The sequence below is a fragment of the Phyllostomus hastatus genome, unplaced genomic scaffold (genome assembly GCF_019186645.2).
Source record: "Phyllostomus hastatus isolate PE091 unplaced genomic scaffold, TTU_PhHast_1.1 phas_scaffold_12, whole genome shotgun sequence".
NCBI classification, from domain to species: domain Eukaryota; kingdom Metazoa; phylum Chordata; class Mammalia; order Chiroptera; family Phyllostomidae; genus Phyllostomus; species Phyllostomus hastatus.
This window is the reverse complement of record NW_025334007.1, coordinates 13403347-13422985: the sequence shown is the minus strand read 5'-3', so window position 1 is coordinate 13422985 and position 19639 is coordinate 13403347. Positions and strand designations below refer to the sequence as shown.

General features: G+C 37.4%; 1 protein-coding gene and 1 pseudogene across 2 annotated transcripts in view; one reads left to right on the top strand and one right to left on the bottom strand.

Moving 5' to 3' along the window:
• Nucleotides 1–19639, top strand: part of NHS (NHS actin remodeling regulator) — a 350827-nt gene that overhangs the window by 310464 nt on the left and 20724 nt on the right. The gene's annotated exons all lie outside the window — the stretch shown is intronic.
• LOC123829887 lies at nucleotides 4657–9649 on the bottom strand (annotated as a pseudogene).

Here is a 19639-nt window from a genome sequence, read left to right as displayed (position 1 = left end):
GGCACTATTGACATTTTTGGCCTGATAATTCTTTGCTATAGGGGCTGTCCTGTGTACTGTGCAATGTATAGTAGCATCCTTGGCCTACTAGATGCCAGTAGCACTCTTCCCCATAGGTTTAATACCCTAAAATGTCTCCAGACACTGCCAAATAGCTACTAGGGGGACAAAATCACCCTCAGTTGAGAGCTGTTTAATTAGATCCATACCTCACACCATATATAAGATTAAACTCCGAATGCATCAGGGACCTAAATATAAAAAATGAAATGAGACAAGTACTAGAGGAAAATAGGGCTGAATTATTCTTGACCTCAGTCCAGGAAAAGGCTTTCTAACTCTTACTCTAAATGCAGAGGCAATGAAATAGAAGATTGATACATTTGAATAGTAAATATTTCTATATGCTCAAACACTGTAAACTAAGTAAAAAAAACAAACAACCAAAATCTGGGAGAAAAGATGTGTAATATATACCACAGAAAAAGACTAATATCACTAATACATAAATACCTTTTAAATATTGAGGGACAAAGAAAGGAGTAAAAACCTGGTGTGAAAATGAGGGGGGGGGGACTTGAACAGACAGTCCCAAAAAACAAACAAACATAAAACTGTTTCATTTTTTTTTTAAGATTTTATTTATTTATTTTTAGAGAGGGAAGGGAGGGAGAGAGAGAGAGAGAGAGAGAGAGAGAGAGAGACATCAATGTGCGGTTGCTGGGGGTTCTGGCCTGCAACCCAGGAATGTACCCTGGCTGGGAATCGAACCTGGGACACTTTGGTTCCCAGCCCGCGCTCAATCCACTGAGCTACGCCAGCCAGAGCAAAACTGTTTCTTAAACTTAAAAAAAAATGTTCAAACTCACTCATTAGAAAAATGCAAACAATACTGAGATACCATTTATTACGTATTAGATTGGCAGATATTAAACAATATGACAACATATTCTGCTGGGGAAAAACAGGCACTCCCATACAGTGCTGATAGAGATGCAAACTTGGTACAACCTATCTGGAGGGGAAATTGGAAATATCTTAAAAAATTACATATGCACTACTTTTTGCCCTAGCAATCCCACTAAATTTACACCTCCAATAATATAAAAAGGTTATTCATTGCAGTGTTGTTTACAATTACCAGGTATTGGAAACAACCAAGGTGTTTATACATGGATGTATAAGCCCTGAAGAGTATTTAAGAGTTATTTACCCATTAGTGATATTAGCCCTTTTTCTGTGATACATGTACATGTAGTAATAAAATAAATGGAAGGACATCAACACAGTGGAGTACTATGCAGCTATAAAAAGAGGAAGATCTTTGTGAACTAATAATGAGTAATTTCCAGCATATACTCTTTTTTAAAAATTTAAATTATTTTATTGTTGTCACTAGCCATCAGAGAGATGCAAATTAAAATCACAGTGAGATACCACCTTACACTGGTCAGAATGGCCAACATAAACAAATCAACAAACAAGTGTTGGAGAGGATGTGGAGAAAAGGGAACTCTAGTGCACTGTTGGTAGGAATGCAGACTGGTGCAGCCACTGTGGAAAACAGTATGGAATTTCCTCAGAAAACTAAAAATGGAACTGCCTTTTGACCCAGCAGTTCCACTGCTGGGGTTATACCCTAAGAGCCCTGAAACACCAACCCAAAAGAGCCTATGGACCCCAATGTTCATAGCAGCACAATTTACAATAGCCAAATGCTGGAAGCAACCTAAGTGCCCATCAGAATATACTCTTAAGTGAAAAAAGCAAAGCACAAAAGAATGTCTGCAGTATGCTACCCTTCATGTTAGAACCAAGGGTATATAAGAAAATATACAGGTATCCACTTACTTGTGTAAAAAATTAGTCAATTCTGCTATAATACAACATATGTATCCCTCAAAATCTCCACACTATGCAAACTTGTCAATAGCATCAAAGGGTTTATGAAGAAAACAGGGTACACTCAAAAAAGAAAAACTTCTGTGACATACACACAGACACAAAAAAAGACAGGAACCTAATTTAAACAACAGCAGTAGCAGTGTTTTACACATTTTAAAGGATTAAGAAATACAGAATACAATAAAAGTGCCACTTTACCTGGAAAAAGCCCTGAAGGTTGCTCTGGCATGGGCATCAGGACTGCAGCTTGTTAGTTACTGCAAAAGAGTAGAACAAGGGGTCCCTGAAATCAGAGTGAAGTATGGAGCCTCAGATGTAGATGAGTGTGGCTCCCAACACATCAGGTAATGTGAGGGAATTTAGAGGTGTTTGAGGTGTGTGCACTTTGTATATTCTTATACAACTCAGGTCATCTGGGTACAGTTTCTGCATTCTTACAGAGTTTCTCATGCAGGAAATTCTGCATAAACAAATGTGAAATTCTTATTAAGCTTAAATTGTTCTCTTAGATGTCCTTCACATTGGAACAAATTCACTTTTTCAAAATAAACAATAGAGCAAAACTGACAGTACAAGAAGGATAAACCAGAAACTAATGAGATTGGTTTACCAAAGGGGGTGGGTAGGGGGATGAGAAGGTAGTGGTAGGGTCAGGGGAGAATGGAACTTCTCTGGATATATTTTTTGGGTAGCTCTAACTCTTAGAACCCAGGTAATGTTTCACATACCCCTCTCCAATAAATAAATAATTAACAACTAGAATGTGAGGAGAACCCAAAGTGAAAGATAAACAGTAACAAATAAACTGAACTGTATTATAAATGAATATCATGACCACAATGAAGGAAGTGGGGATGAAAATAGCTAACCTAAGTAACTTGGAAAGAATATTTTTGTTGTGTTTTAACACAAATATTTATTGATAGGTTGATGAATATAATTTTAAGTACAATAATAAGCCACAACTGTGGATTAAAACAATTCATTATATCTCCAAAAAGAGGAAAAAGCCATAACTTAGGAACTTTAAATATTCAAGTCAAGGATCCTCTGAGTTACCAAGCAGATAAGTATCAGATAATTTTTCCTTGTATACAATTTGTATATTATATCCCTTGATCACAAAGCCAAGATGATACTTCATACAGAATTCCTCATTCATTTATACTTGAACTGTCCCACCTGGCTACTCTTCTATACCCCACTCCTTTCCTTTCCTTTTTCAATGGTATTCTTTAGCCATTCCTTTCCTAAAGAATTGTGTACACATCTTCCCTCCCAAGCAAGGAAGCCAGAAAACAAGGAATGAGTCAGAGAATGTCAGCCACAGGCAGATACATGAATGGATAGACTTACACATTAGGATGGCAACAGACTGATTCCATGAGGTCTAAACTAAGCTGAGTTTGACCAAGAAGCTGCTCTGGTTCACCGAAAGGTCTGCAATGCCACCTCAGGTCTTGCCACCACTGCCAGACCCTATGTTTCTAAGAGATTACCGGTGGTCTACAAAAGAAGGTAGAAAGCCAATGTAACCAGACAGCTAATGTGACAATACAGTCAATGCTTTGGACTTCTACTGGGATATTCTAGCATAATCATTTGCTAAAACTTTCAGGATACTAAGGCAACCTTTAAATCTCTTGGACAAGGTAAGTTAGGCACATCCATAATGCTAATCTTTCTATTTGGGTATGTGAAGTAAAAAATATCCAAGGGCATGCAACACTGAGGCATAAAACATGTTGCAGAAGGTGGAAATATAGGAGGCTTTTAAGGTGACCAGCTTCTTTGTTCAAAAATCCATGAGACAGTCCCTAAGGATATTGTCTGAGCAACCATTCTGTTGGTGACAGTGCCCCAAAGCTGAGCAAACCTGCAGGCATACAGCTATTTTCTGAAGAGCAAATGCTGCAATAACAAGAGTAGCCATATAGGTAGGTACTCTACATATGGAGAATCAAAGGCCAGAGGTCAAGGGACCTGGGCAAGCCACATAGAAGACTTGGCTCAACACCTCTCATCTTTCAAGAACATCTCCATCTAGCAGCAGCCCTTTGACTTCAGGAGACAAAAGACATGGTCAAATTCTTCTGAGAGAAGTGCTGGTTCTTGAAAAGCTCCTGGGGAGAAAACATCCCAGAGGCTCATTTATGATTGAAGGTAAATAAAAACTGCAAGACTACAGAACTATGTGTTCAAGTTAGACATATTTAATAGGCATAGGTTGAGGTAGCTGGTAGAACGCAGGGCATTTTGAGGCACAATTAAAAAACAGGAAGAGTAAAAGATCACTGATTGGTAGGTTGGATGACAGAGAAGCAGGAAGCAAAAGACATAAGGGAACAGTTGAAGGAGCATGCAGAAGAGCAGCTGGAGGGAAGGCAGCATGGCTACAGTGTACATCCAGTGAAAGAGCTTGCTTGGCTGGTTCTTGACATGAGTCCCTCTGTCACTTTCTCAAACAGGATGGACATGTGGCATTCAGCAGTATGATTGGGGGAGATTTTTGTAAATGGGGAACTGGTGAATGGATACTGAAGAGAAAAGACTGGGTGTGCTGTCCTGTAATGCTCTGTTTACACCAAAGGCAGGTTTGTGTTGACATAGCACACATCGGAGTCTCATGCAACAGCAGCAGTATCATGGGAGAAAGGAGATGATAGGGTAAAAGTGGGGCTGCTGGGTAGGAAAACTCTCAAGTTCCAGTTCTTAAATACTAAAGAGCAGGAACAGTTTGGTCTTAGGCTTTTAGTCAAGAAATCAGATGCTCATTTTCTGTTCTACAACCACCCTCTCCAAATCTTAACAAAATGCAAAAGATATGGCATCATCCCCATCCTAATCAGCCTCCTGGATGGTCTTGTCTGTGATGCTGCTCAGTTGCTCATCAGAGATATTCACTCCAACCATCATGCATAGCATCTGGAACAGCTTATTACAGGAGATCTTGTCTTCTTTATCTAAATCATATAGTCAAAAAGAAAAGTACAGTTTGCTGCTTCGGCTGTTGAGTGGTTCTGGTCCATTCTTATCTTTGCTCTTTGCACTATCTTCAATGGGTTAGAAATGAGCTAAAATTTTTTATGAATCCGTGGAAGTTTATCTATCTTCTCCCTCTGGAAGGAAGGCACTGATGAGCTGGTCCCCCAGGGGGTTGATTGACAGATTTTGGAATCTGCTGGAAATCTTCCCACCTGAGGGTCCCATTCTCACCTTTGACCAGGTTGTTGAACTAGCTGTGGAAGTGGGTGACTCTAGGGAAAAGCCAGTGTCCTTTTTGATCTCCTTGAGTTCTTTCCTCCACAGTGGCATGGAGGCCTGAGACCTATCTTCAAGTGGGAGCTCCTCCCGGAGCAGCCGCACCTGAAGCAACAGTGTAAAGCTAAAGACAAAAGGAATTGTACACAAATATTGTATTCCACTTGGTAAATTTGTTCTTCACAAGAGGGTGAGTTAGAAATTCTAAAACTACTTTATGTGTATGCTAGAATTCAGTAAATACATAAATATGTTGTAGATGACGGTCAGTTTGTCACTGTTGAAGAAAGGAATTACAGATAAGGAAAGGGGGATATCTAGAATGAATCCTGTGGTGTTAGCTTAGAATCTAAAATAGCAGTATAGTCCTGGCTGATGTGGCTCAGTGGATAGAGTGCCAGCTTATGAACCAAAGGGTCACTGGTTCAATTCCCTGTATAGGTCACGTGCCTGTGGTGCAAGCCAGGTCCCCAGTTGGGGGTGCATGACAGGCAACCACACACTGATGTTTCTCTTCCTCTCTCCTTCCCTTCCCCCTCTCTAAAATAAATAAATAAAATCTTTTAAAAATAGATCAATATAAAATTGTACACATATTCTCACACATTCACATACATACATATACTCATGTATGTGCAGATGGTTAGGCATAAAATAAATATGTGTATGCGTATATGTGTGAGTATGCAAACACATATTTCCTAGCTCTCATCTGAGAGAACCTTAGAAGAAATGACACTCTGGTAACATTGAGAACATCTAGTGCCAAGATCTTGTTTCTAAATAGCATTCTCTAATAAAAAAAAAAAAACAGGTTCCTCGGACAAATTGTTTATATGGTAAAAAGGGAAATAAGATAATCCTAGACTATCTTGAGATGCCAGAAATCAAAAAAGTGCTGAGAAAATATATAGAGGGCATGTCACAAAGGCATAGGAGCCAACATAAAGGAGATCCCAATGGCTAAACCTGGGACACTTTGAGAAATGAAATAAATAATTATAGTAATACATTATAACACAGAGAATAAGATAAATATCCATGAGTCTATAGTAACATTAAGTAAACTGAGATAAGTAAATAAATGCATGGGGATGGAGTAGATCTTTCTCACAGAAGAATTCTAATTAATAAATGTAGAAGTATTGATGGAATTTTAAAAATCACCATTACCCAAATATGATAGTAACAACTTTTGCAGGCAGTAATTATCAATGGATGCTAAAATTAGTTGAGTGAAATTATGTTAAAAAACAGGATATTTGCATAAGTCTCAAAGTTTCTCCCCACAAGAGAGAAAATAACTTGGAAGCTGCAAAAACCAGACACCATCAAAGTTAACATCACCAGTAATATGGCATATATATATATATATATATATATATATATATATATACACACACACATCTCCTAATATGATGCACTGAAATGATACTTCTGTAGGATTTTTGCCAAAAATGTATAACCTCTGTTGGATCATAAGAAAACATCACACAATCCCAAATGAGGTACATTCTAGAAAATAATTGGCCTGTACTTTTCAAAAGTGTCAAGGGCAGGATAGGCAAAGATTGAGGGACAATCACAAATTGAAGAAGACGAAAGAGATTTGACAATTAAATGCAATGTGGGGTCCTGAATTGGATCCAGGAGTAGAAAAAGCACAATAGTGGGAAAACTGGAAAATGCAAATAAAATTAATAGATTAGTTAATAATACTTATCAATGTTCATTTCATGGTTTTGACAAATGTACTATGGTTGTGTAAGATATTAATATTAGGAAAAGCTAGATAAAGAGTAGTATATGGGGACTCCCCTACTATTTTTACAACTCCTCTGTAAGTATAACATTATTTCAAAACAGGAAATTAAATTCACACACACACACACACACACACACACACACACACACACACACTTACCATGGATATTTCACAGTTCCTGGGTTGGGACTTATACCATAATGCCTATGAACAATATATGGCTTTAATAAAAGATAAGTTCAATCAGGAAATGCTTAGTTCAGAGCTTCTTTATTTTAAATAGCAAAATTTAGAAGACCACACAGAATCTCAAATGATTAGAAGTTGCCATAGTATGATATGACACTTTGTCTCCAGTGTACCATCATGACTTAGATTCTCATTTCAGAGTATGGAGTCAGTTTATCATAGCAGTTCATCTTCATACCCTCCTGAATGGAATGTTTGGGTTATCTGTTCTCATCAGTCAAGTCCCTTGGTACAGGCCCAGATATGCAAATACTTGGGACATTCACCTGCTGTTCCCCTGTGCAAGCCTAAGGCAAGCATTACCAATAGATTACAGCATTCTTTCCAGTTGGATCAGAGTTGGCACTTGAGCTGAAACATCTATTGGTGCACTCAGCCTGTAGTCACATTCATGGGGACCCTCAAAGTCTAAGTCTCTGCTTAGTTTGATATCTAGATGTATAGGCATGGATGACATCTTTCCTCATATGTGGTGATTCCAGCATTCTTACCAAGTGTTCCTCTCCACACCTCATAGGTGATGGAGATGGAGGGGTAGAATGTCTAATGGTATCTGTAGTGTTGGAGGAAGATGACATGAGATGGAGCCCTATAGCAACAGTTGATCAGGTTCTAGAGGAACACTCAGGCCTAAATCCTTATCATCAGGATTGACAGTATGCAATGTATTGTGTTCACAATTACATTCCTTGTCTGACTTGATAAAACTAGCTAGGAAAGAATATCAGGGATTTCTTTTCATGTCATATCCTGATAGTGGTTTTCTAACTAATCACACTATAATATTGAAAAATTTTAAAATAAAAGTCTGTCAAATCATACTTTTCTTTTTATCAAAGAGGTGCATTTGTAGGACCAAGGGGCATTCTACAGCCTTATTGGGAAGTAAATGGAGGAAATCATTCAAACTAGGACCCAGACCTCCTAGGTCGCATTCCAGAGCTATAAACAATGACCATGTTTATTCTTCCATTTTATATGAAGAAGAAAAATTGGTTTTATGAGAAAGTAGCTTCTTAGAAAAACTAAACTAGCTTACAGAAGAATCAGAAGAGTGAGAATGGACTTATGAACCAGGAAAGAGGATTAAAGACAAGAACTGGCAGAAGGGGTAGTTCAATACCGTTTGACCTATCCTGGGATAAAGACCTTCTCACTGCCTCAATCTCTCTCCCCAGATCCTCCCCTCTGCTTTTTCCTTGGGTCCACATTAGAGATTTTTGACATTCTATTGGTTTATAAGAGCTGGGGCTAAGAAGCACTGACTAAGACTTTACTGTAAAAGAATTACACATATCACAGTGCCCTAGATGGGTCTTGTTTTGCTTTTATAAGCTATATTTATGGTGTTGCAAGCTCTTTTAGAAGTATTCTGTTGATTTATGACCTATCTCAAAATGGTTGTGTCCATCCCATCTCTCTTGCTTAACCTTAGGTGATTCTCTTTGTCTCACCTAGTTTGCTCCTTTAAACCAATTAAGAATAATTAACCTTGGTATGAGAACCTTTGACATATAAATTATCTAACCCTAAGCCTTCAATTGCTTCATTCTGCCTAAAGAAATAAGTTCAAATCCTTAGTCCTACTATCTAGCCTCTGTATAATCTGATCCTAATTTACCTTTCCAGATGGATTTCCCACATATTGTTTGTACAGACTTTAGACCTCAGCCAAACCAAATTACATGTGCTTATCTAGAAAATATCCTGCACTCTCAAAACAATATATCCACTTGGAATGCCCTCTCTCTCATTGTGGCCTCTTACTTATTTTTTCATTTTGAAAAAAATTAACTGGATACCTGCTATTAATAAGTATTAAAGGGATACAAAAATGAGTGAGACATAATCTCTGCCATTCAAGGAAATTATGTGGTATTGAATACAAGGTGTTAATGCCTAACTGGTATGTGGTGTTAGAATGGTGTCAGATGTTAGGATTAAACTTCATGGCAAAGGTAGCGTTTGAGAAGGGCTTGAAGGATGGGGTAGATTTTTAATGTGAATGCTGGGAGGGAAAAGATTAAATGCTGAGGAAACCATAAAAGCAAGGACACAGAGACAACAGAAAGTGGAGTGTGTATACATGAATTCAGATGCCTTTTTTCTCTGCAATGCTCCAATAGACCAAATCTTGAAGGATCTTGAATGTCAGACTAAAAAGTTTGATTTTTTTTCCATAGGCATAGGAAATTATTGAAGGGTTTTGAGCTTGGAAGTAACATGGTCAGAAAGAGCGGTGCTTTACTGAGTACACTAGACCATGTGTGTATAGGATTAATTTCCTCAATTTCTAGAGGCTTTTTTTTTGGTGTAGTAGGGAGAGAAGGGCCGGACATTAGTTTCTAAATATATGATTGCAGGAATGGTGATGTCTATCACACTCTCCATTTAACTCACCTGTCTGGTCTTTGCAGAAGGTAGATGGATCTTGGATACTGGCTGTAAATAGCTTGTGACTTTCATCATAGCTCCTGTTTCCATATGGTATTTTATTTGGAGTAAATCAACACAGCACCTAGCATGTGCAATGACCACAGCAAATACTTTTTCCCACTATACCCATTTTCAAGGGTCACCAGAAGCAACTTGCTTTTGAGACTGTGTCAGCTCTACTGCCCTCTGTCATAAGCTGCAGAGATCATTATCATCTTGACACCCACAGAACATCACACTGCTTCATATTTTCCTCACTAGACTGAGAAACTGGAAGTAACAAGTACTTGAGATACCTCAGACACAGCAAACCAAGGGTGAAAGCCTGTATCACGTATTTTGTCAGTCAGGGTCCAATCAGGAAAATAGAAACCACACCAGTTATTGTAAAAGAAATAATGCAATATAGGGGAGGTATTATAAGATTGACATGGCAAATGGGAAACTAATGTGACTCAGAGATAGTAACTATAGAAAGCAGCTGGCACTCCTAGGGAAGAACCTAATAGAAAGCAGCTGGCAAGGAAGAAATGTTGTTTGCAGAGTCCCTGCATAAAAAAGCAGAATATGGCAGAACAGATTCAGAGCTGACAGACAACTTAATAGCCAGCACAATAGCTAATGGAAGCATTAGCTAATGAGTCTGGTTTATATTAAATATTCTGAGAAATAAAGAAAATTCCTTGTTGCAGATTTTAGTATTAGAATTCTTCCTTTTAAAAATATCAGTCTGGCTGTGGAACAGCCAATAAAATTACTTCTCTGCACACATCATTACAGAATATTCTCAGATTGACATTCTCTTGCATGCCTGAGACATTTAATCCATTGTTCAAGTATAAGCAGATAATGGAATACTACTCACAATAAAAAGGAACAAATTACTGATACACACAACAGCTTGGATGGATCTCAAAGGCATTATGCTGAATGAAAGAAGCCAGTCTCAAAAGGTATGATTCCATTTATATGACACTTTCAAAAAGAAAAAAACCATAGTGATGCAGAACAGATTAGTGGGTGCCAGGGTCTATGGGTGAGAGGAGACTTTGACTATAAAGGGATAGTGTGAGGCCCTTTTTGGGGCATAATGGCAATCAATGTTTTGAATCCTGACCGTGGTAGGGTAATGTGAGCCTATGTGATAACATTTACAGAGCTGTACTCAAAAAGTGTCAATTAGAAAAAGGAAAAAAGAAAACAGGGGAAAAGGAAAAAAGAAAACGGGGGGAAAAAATGGAATGTGTATGGCTTGTGTGTGAGGTTTTATCTTTTTTGTTTAATTGCTGTGGTAAGGTCAAGTATGACCCTACTGAGCTTTTGCCACATCTGGCCTGACTTTTGAGGGAAAAGTGTCACTTGGAGTGAGACGAAATGTGCAACATGTCTTCAGTTTGCACACATCCTTGGAGCCCCCAGCTGAGGGCAAAGCACAGAGGGTGAGGGAAGAAGTCTCCCTGAATCTCTGGGCTCTTCTGGCACTTGTGCTGCCAGCTCCTGTGATTCGGGTGAGTGTATTTGTGCTGTTTGCAGCAGTTCAAAGTCTCCTTTTCCCCCTCCCTGTGCTTCAAAGCCTGGCCTGCCTTTTCCCCACTCATGGCTTTTATTTGGTACCAGCAGCCTTTGAGGATTGAAACTGAGTGGCCCTTGGCAGTGATCCCACTAACTGGCAAAGCTGCCTACAGAGGATGAATAAGCTACTCACTGGCATCAACATCACAGTGATGATAGTCCATTGGACCTTGTGTTGTGTTTTTCTTGACAGTCCAGAGCAATTCCTGTGAATAAACAACTGAGTGGCACAGGAAGCATTCTCCCAGTGTCCCTAGAGCCCTCTTTCCCATTCATCCAAGGACTGCATGACTCAAAATACAATTTCGTTATGCTCTGCACATTTAAATTGTTTCATTAGCCCTGGCCGGTGTGGCTCACTGGACTGAGTGCTGGCCTGTGAACCAAGGGGTCACCGGTTCCATTCCCAGTCAGGGCACATGCCTGGGTTGCGGGCCAGATCCCCAGTGGGGGGCGTATGAGAGGCAAGCACACATTGCTGTCTCTCTCCCTCCCTTTCTCCCTTCTCCTCTGTCTAAAAATAAATAAATAAAATCTTTAAAATAAATAAGTAAATGGCTTCATTAATAGAACTCCATTAAACAAAATGTTCTTCAACTTTAAAATACATAAAATCATTTTACATTCCATCATCCTAAGAATTTTTGTTCAGTTCCAGCTGAGATCAAAAGGAGAGAAATATTCTTTGCAGTTACACACTATCTTTCAGAAAGCCTCTTTGGATGAAAACTGCACCATTGCCATTCAAGCTCTGTTCACTAGCAATCTTATACCCAGAACATCTATCAGCCTGTTATAGGATGGGATTAGAGTGAAGGAGCATGTACTCTTTTGTGTCTGGCTTCTTCAGCTCCACATACTTTTTTCAGGTGGATGTTGCATGTATCAGTTGTGTTTTTTTTAATTACTGTGTAGTATTCCATTGTATGAATACAGTACTTCACAGTTTGTTTACCCATTCTGCTGTTTGTAAGTATTCAAGTTGTTTCTAGGTGTGAGGCTTTTGGGGTTTTTGGGTTTTTTTTGTGGGGGATTTTATGGATAAACCTGCTATAAATATTTTTTGTAAGACTTTTGGTAGATATACTCATTTTTAAACCTCTATATACCTAAAAGGGAATTAAAGGGTAGACATATGTTTAAGGTTATTAGCTACTGCCAGTTTCTGAAATGACTACACGATTTTATACTTCCCTGAGAAATCTATGAGAATTTGAGCTCTGCATCTTTGCCAATACTTGGTATGATTCATCTATTCTAATTTTGGCCCCTTAGTATATAGTAGTGTATCATTGTGGTTTTAATTTGAATTTTCCCTATTAAGGAATAATGTTGAGTCCCTTCACACATGCTTATTGGCCTTTTGTATATTTTCTTCTTTTAACTTTTAAATTTTTTGAATTACAGACTATATTCAACATTATTTTGTATTAGTTTCAGGTGTACAGCATATTGGCCACACAAGTATACACCCCACAAAGTGCTCCCCTGATACCTCTTGCACTCAACTGGCACCACACATAGTGACGACACTATCAACCACATTTCCCAAGCTTCAGTCCACATTAACATGATTATTTTGTAACTACCAATCTGTAATTCTCAATCCCTTCACCTTTTTCATCCAGCTCCCCAACTCAGCCATCTGGTAACAGTCTGTTCTCTGTATCTATGAGTCTGTTTCTGTTTTGTTTGTCCATTTATTTTGTTCCTTACATTCTACATTAAGTGAAATCATATGGTATCTGTCTCTCTCTGACTGACTCATTTCACTTACCATACTACCCTCCAGGTCCATCCATGTTGTCACAAATGGTAAGATTTCATTCTTCTTTATGGCCAAATAATATTCCATTGTATATATGTATCGCAGCTTTCTTTATCCACTCATCTATTGATGGGCACTTGGGTTGATTCTATATTTTGGCTATTATAAGTAATGCTGCAGTGAACATAGTGGTGCATATATTCTTTCAAATTAGTGTTTTGGGTTTCTTCAGATATATACCCAGAGGTAGGATTTCTGGGTCATAAAGCAGTTCTATTTTTAATTTTTTGAGGAACCTTCATACTGTTTTCCACAGTAGTTATACTAGTCTGCTTTCCCACCAACAGTGCATCAGGACTCCCTTTTCTCCACATCCTTTCCAACATTTACTGTTCATTGATCTGTTGATGATAGCCATTTCTGATAGGTATGGGGTGGTATTTCACTGTAGTTTTAATTTGCATTTCTATGATGATTAGTGATGTTGAGCATATTTTCATATGTTTATTGGCCATCTGTATGTCCTCTTTGGATAAGTGTCTATATAGGTCCTTTGCTCATTTTTTAATTGGATTCTTTGGATTTTTGGTCTTGAGTTGTATGAATTCTTCATAAATTTTAGATATTAACCCCTTATCAGATGTATCATAGGCAAATATGTTCCCCCATTTAGTGGGTTGTCTTTTTATTTTGTTGATGGTTTCCTTTGCTGTGCAAAAAGTTTTTTAGTTTGATGTAGTCCCACTTGTTTAATTTTTTTGTTTCCCTTGCCTGAGAAAAAATATTGCTAAGAGAAATATCCAAGATTTTACTGCCTATGTTTTTTTTAGAAATTTTATGGTATTGAATCTTACATTTAAGTCTTTAATCCATTTTTTAGTTTATTCTTGTGCATGGTGCAAGAAGATGACCTTGTATCTTTTTTTTGCAAATTATCTGTCCAATTTTCCAAATACTGTTTATTGAATAGACTGTCTTTACCCCATTGTATATTCTTGCTTCCTTTGTCAAATACTAATTGATCACATAGGCATGGGTTTATTTCTGGGCTATCTATTCTGTTCCATTGTTCTCTGTGTCTGTTTTTATGCCAGTACCATGTTGTTTTGCTTACTGTCATCTTTTAAAAAATATTTGAAGATCTAACTGACTTTATTTAAGCAGTTAATGCATTGGGCAGCATTCCCATCTATCAACTACAAGGGTATGTCCTGTAGCATTTTTTTTTTACTTTTTTTTATTGTTGTTCAAGTACAGTTGTCTCCATTTTCCCTCCACCACTCCTCCCCACCCAAGCCATCCCCACCTCCCACTTTTACTATCACCCTGTAGTATAATTTGATATCAGGTAGCATGATAACTCCAACTTGGTTCTTCTTTCTCAAGATTGTTGTGGCTATTCAGTATCTTTTGTGGCTCCATGCACATTTTTGGATTATTTGTTCTAGTTCTGTGAGATACATTATTGGTATTTTGATAGGAATTGTGTTGACTCTATAGATTCTTTGGGTAGTATGGACATTTTAACAATGTTAATTCTTTCTATCCATGAGCATGGTATATGCTTTCATTTATTTGTATCTCTTTCAAGTTTTTCTTCAGTGTCTTATAATTATCCAAGTACAGGTTTGTTACCTCTTTTATTTATTACTAGGTATTTTATTTTATTCTTTTGATGCAATTGCAAATGTGATTGTTTTCTTAGTTTCCCTTTCTGTTGATTATTGGTGTACAAACCAGGCCATGAAAGACAAATACCATATCATCTCACTTATAAGTGGAACCTAATCAACAAAACAAACAAGTAAGCAAAGTATAAGCAGAGATAGTGAAATTAAGAACAAACTGACAGTAACCAGAGGGGAGGTGGGAGGGGATAATTGGGGTAAAAGGGGAAAGGTTTTCAGGAACAGGTATAAAGGACACATGGACAAAACCAAAGAAGGGTAGGATCAAGGGTGGGAAGTGGGGATGGCCAGGGTTGGGGTGGTGGTTTGGGGGGAGAAATGGAGACAAGTGTACTTGAACAACAATTAAAAAATGTGGAAAAGATTAAAACAATTAAAAAATGCAACTGATTTCTGGAGATTTATGTTGTATCCTAGTACTTTACTGAATTTATTTATCAGTTCTAGTAGTTTTTTTAATGGAATCCTTAGGGTTCTCTATATGCAGTATTATGTCATCCATTAATAATGATAGTTTTACATTTTCCTTTCCAATTTGAATGTTTTCTATTTCTTCTTCTCGTCTGATTGCTGTGGCTACGACTTCCACTACTATGTTGAATAAGAGTAGTGAAAGTCGACATCCTGTTTTGTTCCTTATCTTAAAGGAAATGATTTTAGTTTTTCCTCATTGCGTATGATGTTAACGGTGAGTTTATCATATATGGCCTCTATTATATTGAGATATGTTCACTCTATTCCCATTTTGCTGAGAGTTTTTACCATAAGTGGGTGTTGGATTTTTGCCAAAAGGTTTTTCTGCTTATATTGATTAGATCATAAGATTTTTATTCTTCATTTTGTTTATGTGATATGTCATGTCAACTGATTTGTAGATATTGTATGAACCTTGCATCCCTGGAATAAATCCCACTTAATCATGGTTTATGATCTTATAATGTATTGCTGGATTTGGCTTGCTAATATTTTGTTGAGAATATTTTAACATAATATTTTATGTTCATCAGGGATATTAACCTATGGTTTTCTTTCTTTGTACTGTCTTTGAATGGTTTTGGAATTATGATAATGCTGGTCTCATAAAATGAGCTTGGGGTTTTTTTCTTTCTCTTAAAATTTTTTGGAATAGTTTGAGAAAGATAGATGTTACTTCTTTGAATATTTGGTAAAATTCACCTCCGAAGCCATCTATTCTAGGACTTTTGTTTGTTGGAAATTTTTTTATTACTGCTTCAATTTCATTAGTTTTAATTGGTCTGTTCTTGATTCAATTTCGGGAGATTGTATGTTTCTAGGACTTATTCATTTGTTCCAGATTGTCCAGTTTGTTGGCATATATTTGTTCATAATATTGCCTTATAATCCTTTATATATCTATGGTGTCAGTTGTTCCTTCTCCTCTTTCATTTCTGATTTTATTTATCTGGAGCCTTTTTTTCTGGATGATTCTAGTTAAAGGTTTATCAATTCGATTTATCTTTTCAAAGAACCAGCTCTTAGTTCCATTGATCTTTTGCATTGTTTTTAGACTCTATTTTTTTTTTTATTTCTGCTCTGATCTTTATTATTTCCTTTCTTCTACTCACTTTGGGCTTTGCTTGTTGTTCTTTTTCTAGATCCTTTAAGTGTAATGTTAGATTGTTTATTTGAGAGTTTTCTTATTTCTTGAGGTAGGCCTGTAATGCTATGAATTTCTCTCTTAGGGCTGCTTTTGCTGTGTCCCGTGGATATTTGAGTTGTATTCTCATTTTAATTTGTTTCAAGGTACATTTTGATTTCTTCCTTAATCTCATTGTTAACCCATTCATTGTTTAATTAACATGTTATTTAGCCTCCATGCCTTTGAGTGTTTTTCATTTTTTTTCTTGTGATTAATTTCTTGTTTCATACCATTATGGTCAGAGGAGATGTTTGATATGATATCTGTCTTCTTAAATTTTCTAAGACTAGTTTTGTGCCCTAACATGTGATCTATACTAGAAAATGTTCCATATGCACTTGAAAAAAATATATATTCTGCTGTTTTGGGGTGTAATGCTCTGAAGACATTAATAAAATCCATTTGATCTAGTGTGTCATTTAAGGCCACTCTTCCCTTGTTGATTTTCTATCTGGCAAATCTATCCATTAAGGTCAATGGGGTGTTAAAATTCCCTACTATGGCTGTATTTTGTATATTTTCTTTTGCAAAGTACTTGTCCAGAGAATTGAGGATATTTTGGTGGCAATATCTGGTAGGGAAGAAAATTAAAGGTATGATTTGGAAAAGCAAACTTATCAATGATAATAAGGTCATTTCATCCAGCCCTGAATACTTATGCATTTTACTGTTTTAAATAGATATTAATATATAACATGGTTAAAAGAAGAACACAGTAGGCACCTGTTCTCAAGTAGCTCTGTCCTAGCCTATAACCACTGTCCAGAATTGTGCTTCAGAGATTTATTCCTTTGGGTTTACCACTAGGAGTTCTCAGCATGTTAATGTGAGTGCATCTGTGGGCTTCCTTCTAGCCTCATAGCTGGCTGGGAGTACACTGTGAAGGGTTTGGGCACTTGGGAGTTACTGCATTCAAGCCCTTTGGGGGAGCATGAAGGCCTGGGCTGTGAACGGATAAACCAGGAAAGGGAAGAAAGACTTGGGACATAGAAAGCATAAGATGTCCCCTATACTTTTATTTACCTCATTATTTCCCCCCACGGTTGATCACTTTGTTAATATTGGAGCTGAGGAAAGGGAGAAGCACAGTATGAGTTTAAAATAATGTTATAAAGCATATTTGGAAGATAAGAGTACAGTGCCAGTTAGTAGGAAACGTTGGGAAAATCTCAAGGGAATAAAAGTGCTATGTAATTGCAGCCACAAAGTGATAAGTGAAGATGGTATGGCCGGACTCCTTTAAGACTTCAGAAGGATCAAAGTACTTCATATTTGTGTACAACTCATATAAACACTCCAGTGAAGAAAAATACGAGGCAAACAAGTTCCCCTCCATTTTGTAGACAGGCCATAAGCTGTGCAGAAATGTGGGGACTCTGTCTAAGGACAAACAAGCCTCAAAGTAGAATGAGAATAATATCCCAGATCACCTCACTAAGAACCCAGTGTGCCTTGCAATAGCCATCTTCAAACTAAGGTTTTATTCCTGTATTCAAATGTACCATAACGTCCATTCGCCATTAACTATTTCTCATGTTTAAGACAGCATGATAGTAATAAACAAGCTCTGAAAGTCGACTCCTATAAATGCCATGTGGTATCGGTTAGATCACAAACGAAAGCCAATTTTTCAAAACATTTCCTGCTGGAATACCCACAACATTTTAACAGATGTCTTTTGGAAAGTTTTGAAGCAAATAAACCCCCATCAGCATATAAAATAAAATGAAAAAAGAAAGTAAAGTGTGGAGGGATGATTTTCTTTTCTTTTGGCAGTAAGAGAAAGGATAGGGAAAATCTTGAGATATTTGGAGAAATAGCCACAAAAGTGAAGAAATGAATTTTTCTCACACACTCAGCATAAAAAAGATTGGGGGTTGGAAAACATTCTTTCTTTATTCACCAAAGAAATGCCTTTGACTGCTTTTGAGTATAATGTCTGTCGTTTCTTGTTCTGAGCACCCATCATAAGTATAACTCTAGCCTTTGTTGAGCAAATTCATGGGAAGCTAGGGAAAGGATTTGAGGGTATAACTGATGGGCCAGAGCAGGGACAAAAAATGGGATGAAAACATCAAGGAAGTATCTTCTGTTAGCGACAAAATAGGCATGACTGGTAGTGGCTGATTCTAAAATGGTGCCAGTTAAACTCTGAGGCCTCTCAAAATCAGTGGTAGGAGGGTCAGAATGGGAGCCCAGGAAAGGAAGGACAAAATTTGTTTTCATTTTTATCCAACATTGTATTATGAAAAAATTCAAAATAACAAAAAAGTCAAAAGAATTGTACAGTGAATATGCATATACTCATGAGGGAGATATGTTTAATCTGTCTCCACTGGGGCTGATTTTCACCCTCATCAAAGAAATGTTCTTGAATGAATGAATGAGTGGTCTAGCAATCTTCCCACACACTTATTCTGGAGAAGCCAAGGTTATTCACTGCTATTCCTGCATGGAGTGGTAATTCCAAAAGCAGGAGTCCCTATGAGTCTACTTCTATAATCTGTTATCTGAGATGCCTCTTGCTCATGCTGTCTTGTCTTCTCCTTGCCTCGTTACCTCTGACTTTGTGCTGGACGTTGTACTGAAAAGTTATTATGTGGACATAATTTGATATTATTCCTTGAGGGATGATTTTTTTGTTTGCTTATTCCAGGCACATGGGGGCACTAGCAGTATAACAAATATTTATTGAGCATTACTGAGACAGTAGGAATACAGTTATGAACAAGAAATGGTTCCTGCCCTTACAAGTCTTACCCTGAATAAGCAATAGGGTTCATTTAAGTAGAGCCTTTAAAGAATAATTCAGTTCATACAAGTTTGATCAGCATGCAACCTTCCCTAACCTTATCCATCTGCACCCATTAAGGAGTAGCATGCTGAGCCATGTAGACATGCCCTGAGGTAGTAGTTCTTTTGCAGTTTTATTTCATAGATAATTTAGAAAAAAATCTATGAACTGATTATTGCATTCACTGCATAGAAATCTTATTGGAAATAATCAAAACAATTTTACTTCCTTTGACTAAACACCCAGGAAAGATGATGCTTTAAAACATTACACTAAGGCAGTTTAATTCATGGCAGAAATAAAACCATAGCTCATTTTAATATTATAAGTCAAAATACTCTAAATTGACAGACCATCTGCAAGGACTTAAGTGCTTGTGTCTAGGTGGTAGAACCAAAAAATACAATCCTTCCACACACAAGCTCAAGAGTACCTAATTTCAGCCCTCACAAGCTGGAGGTTGGAGCGACTATCAAAATAATGGCGAGACTGATGAGTTGGGAAGGAATCTTCTGTGGAGTCTAACACACAGAGACTTTGA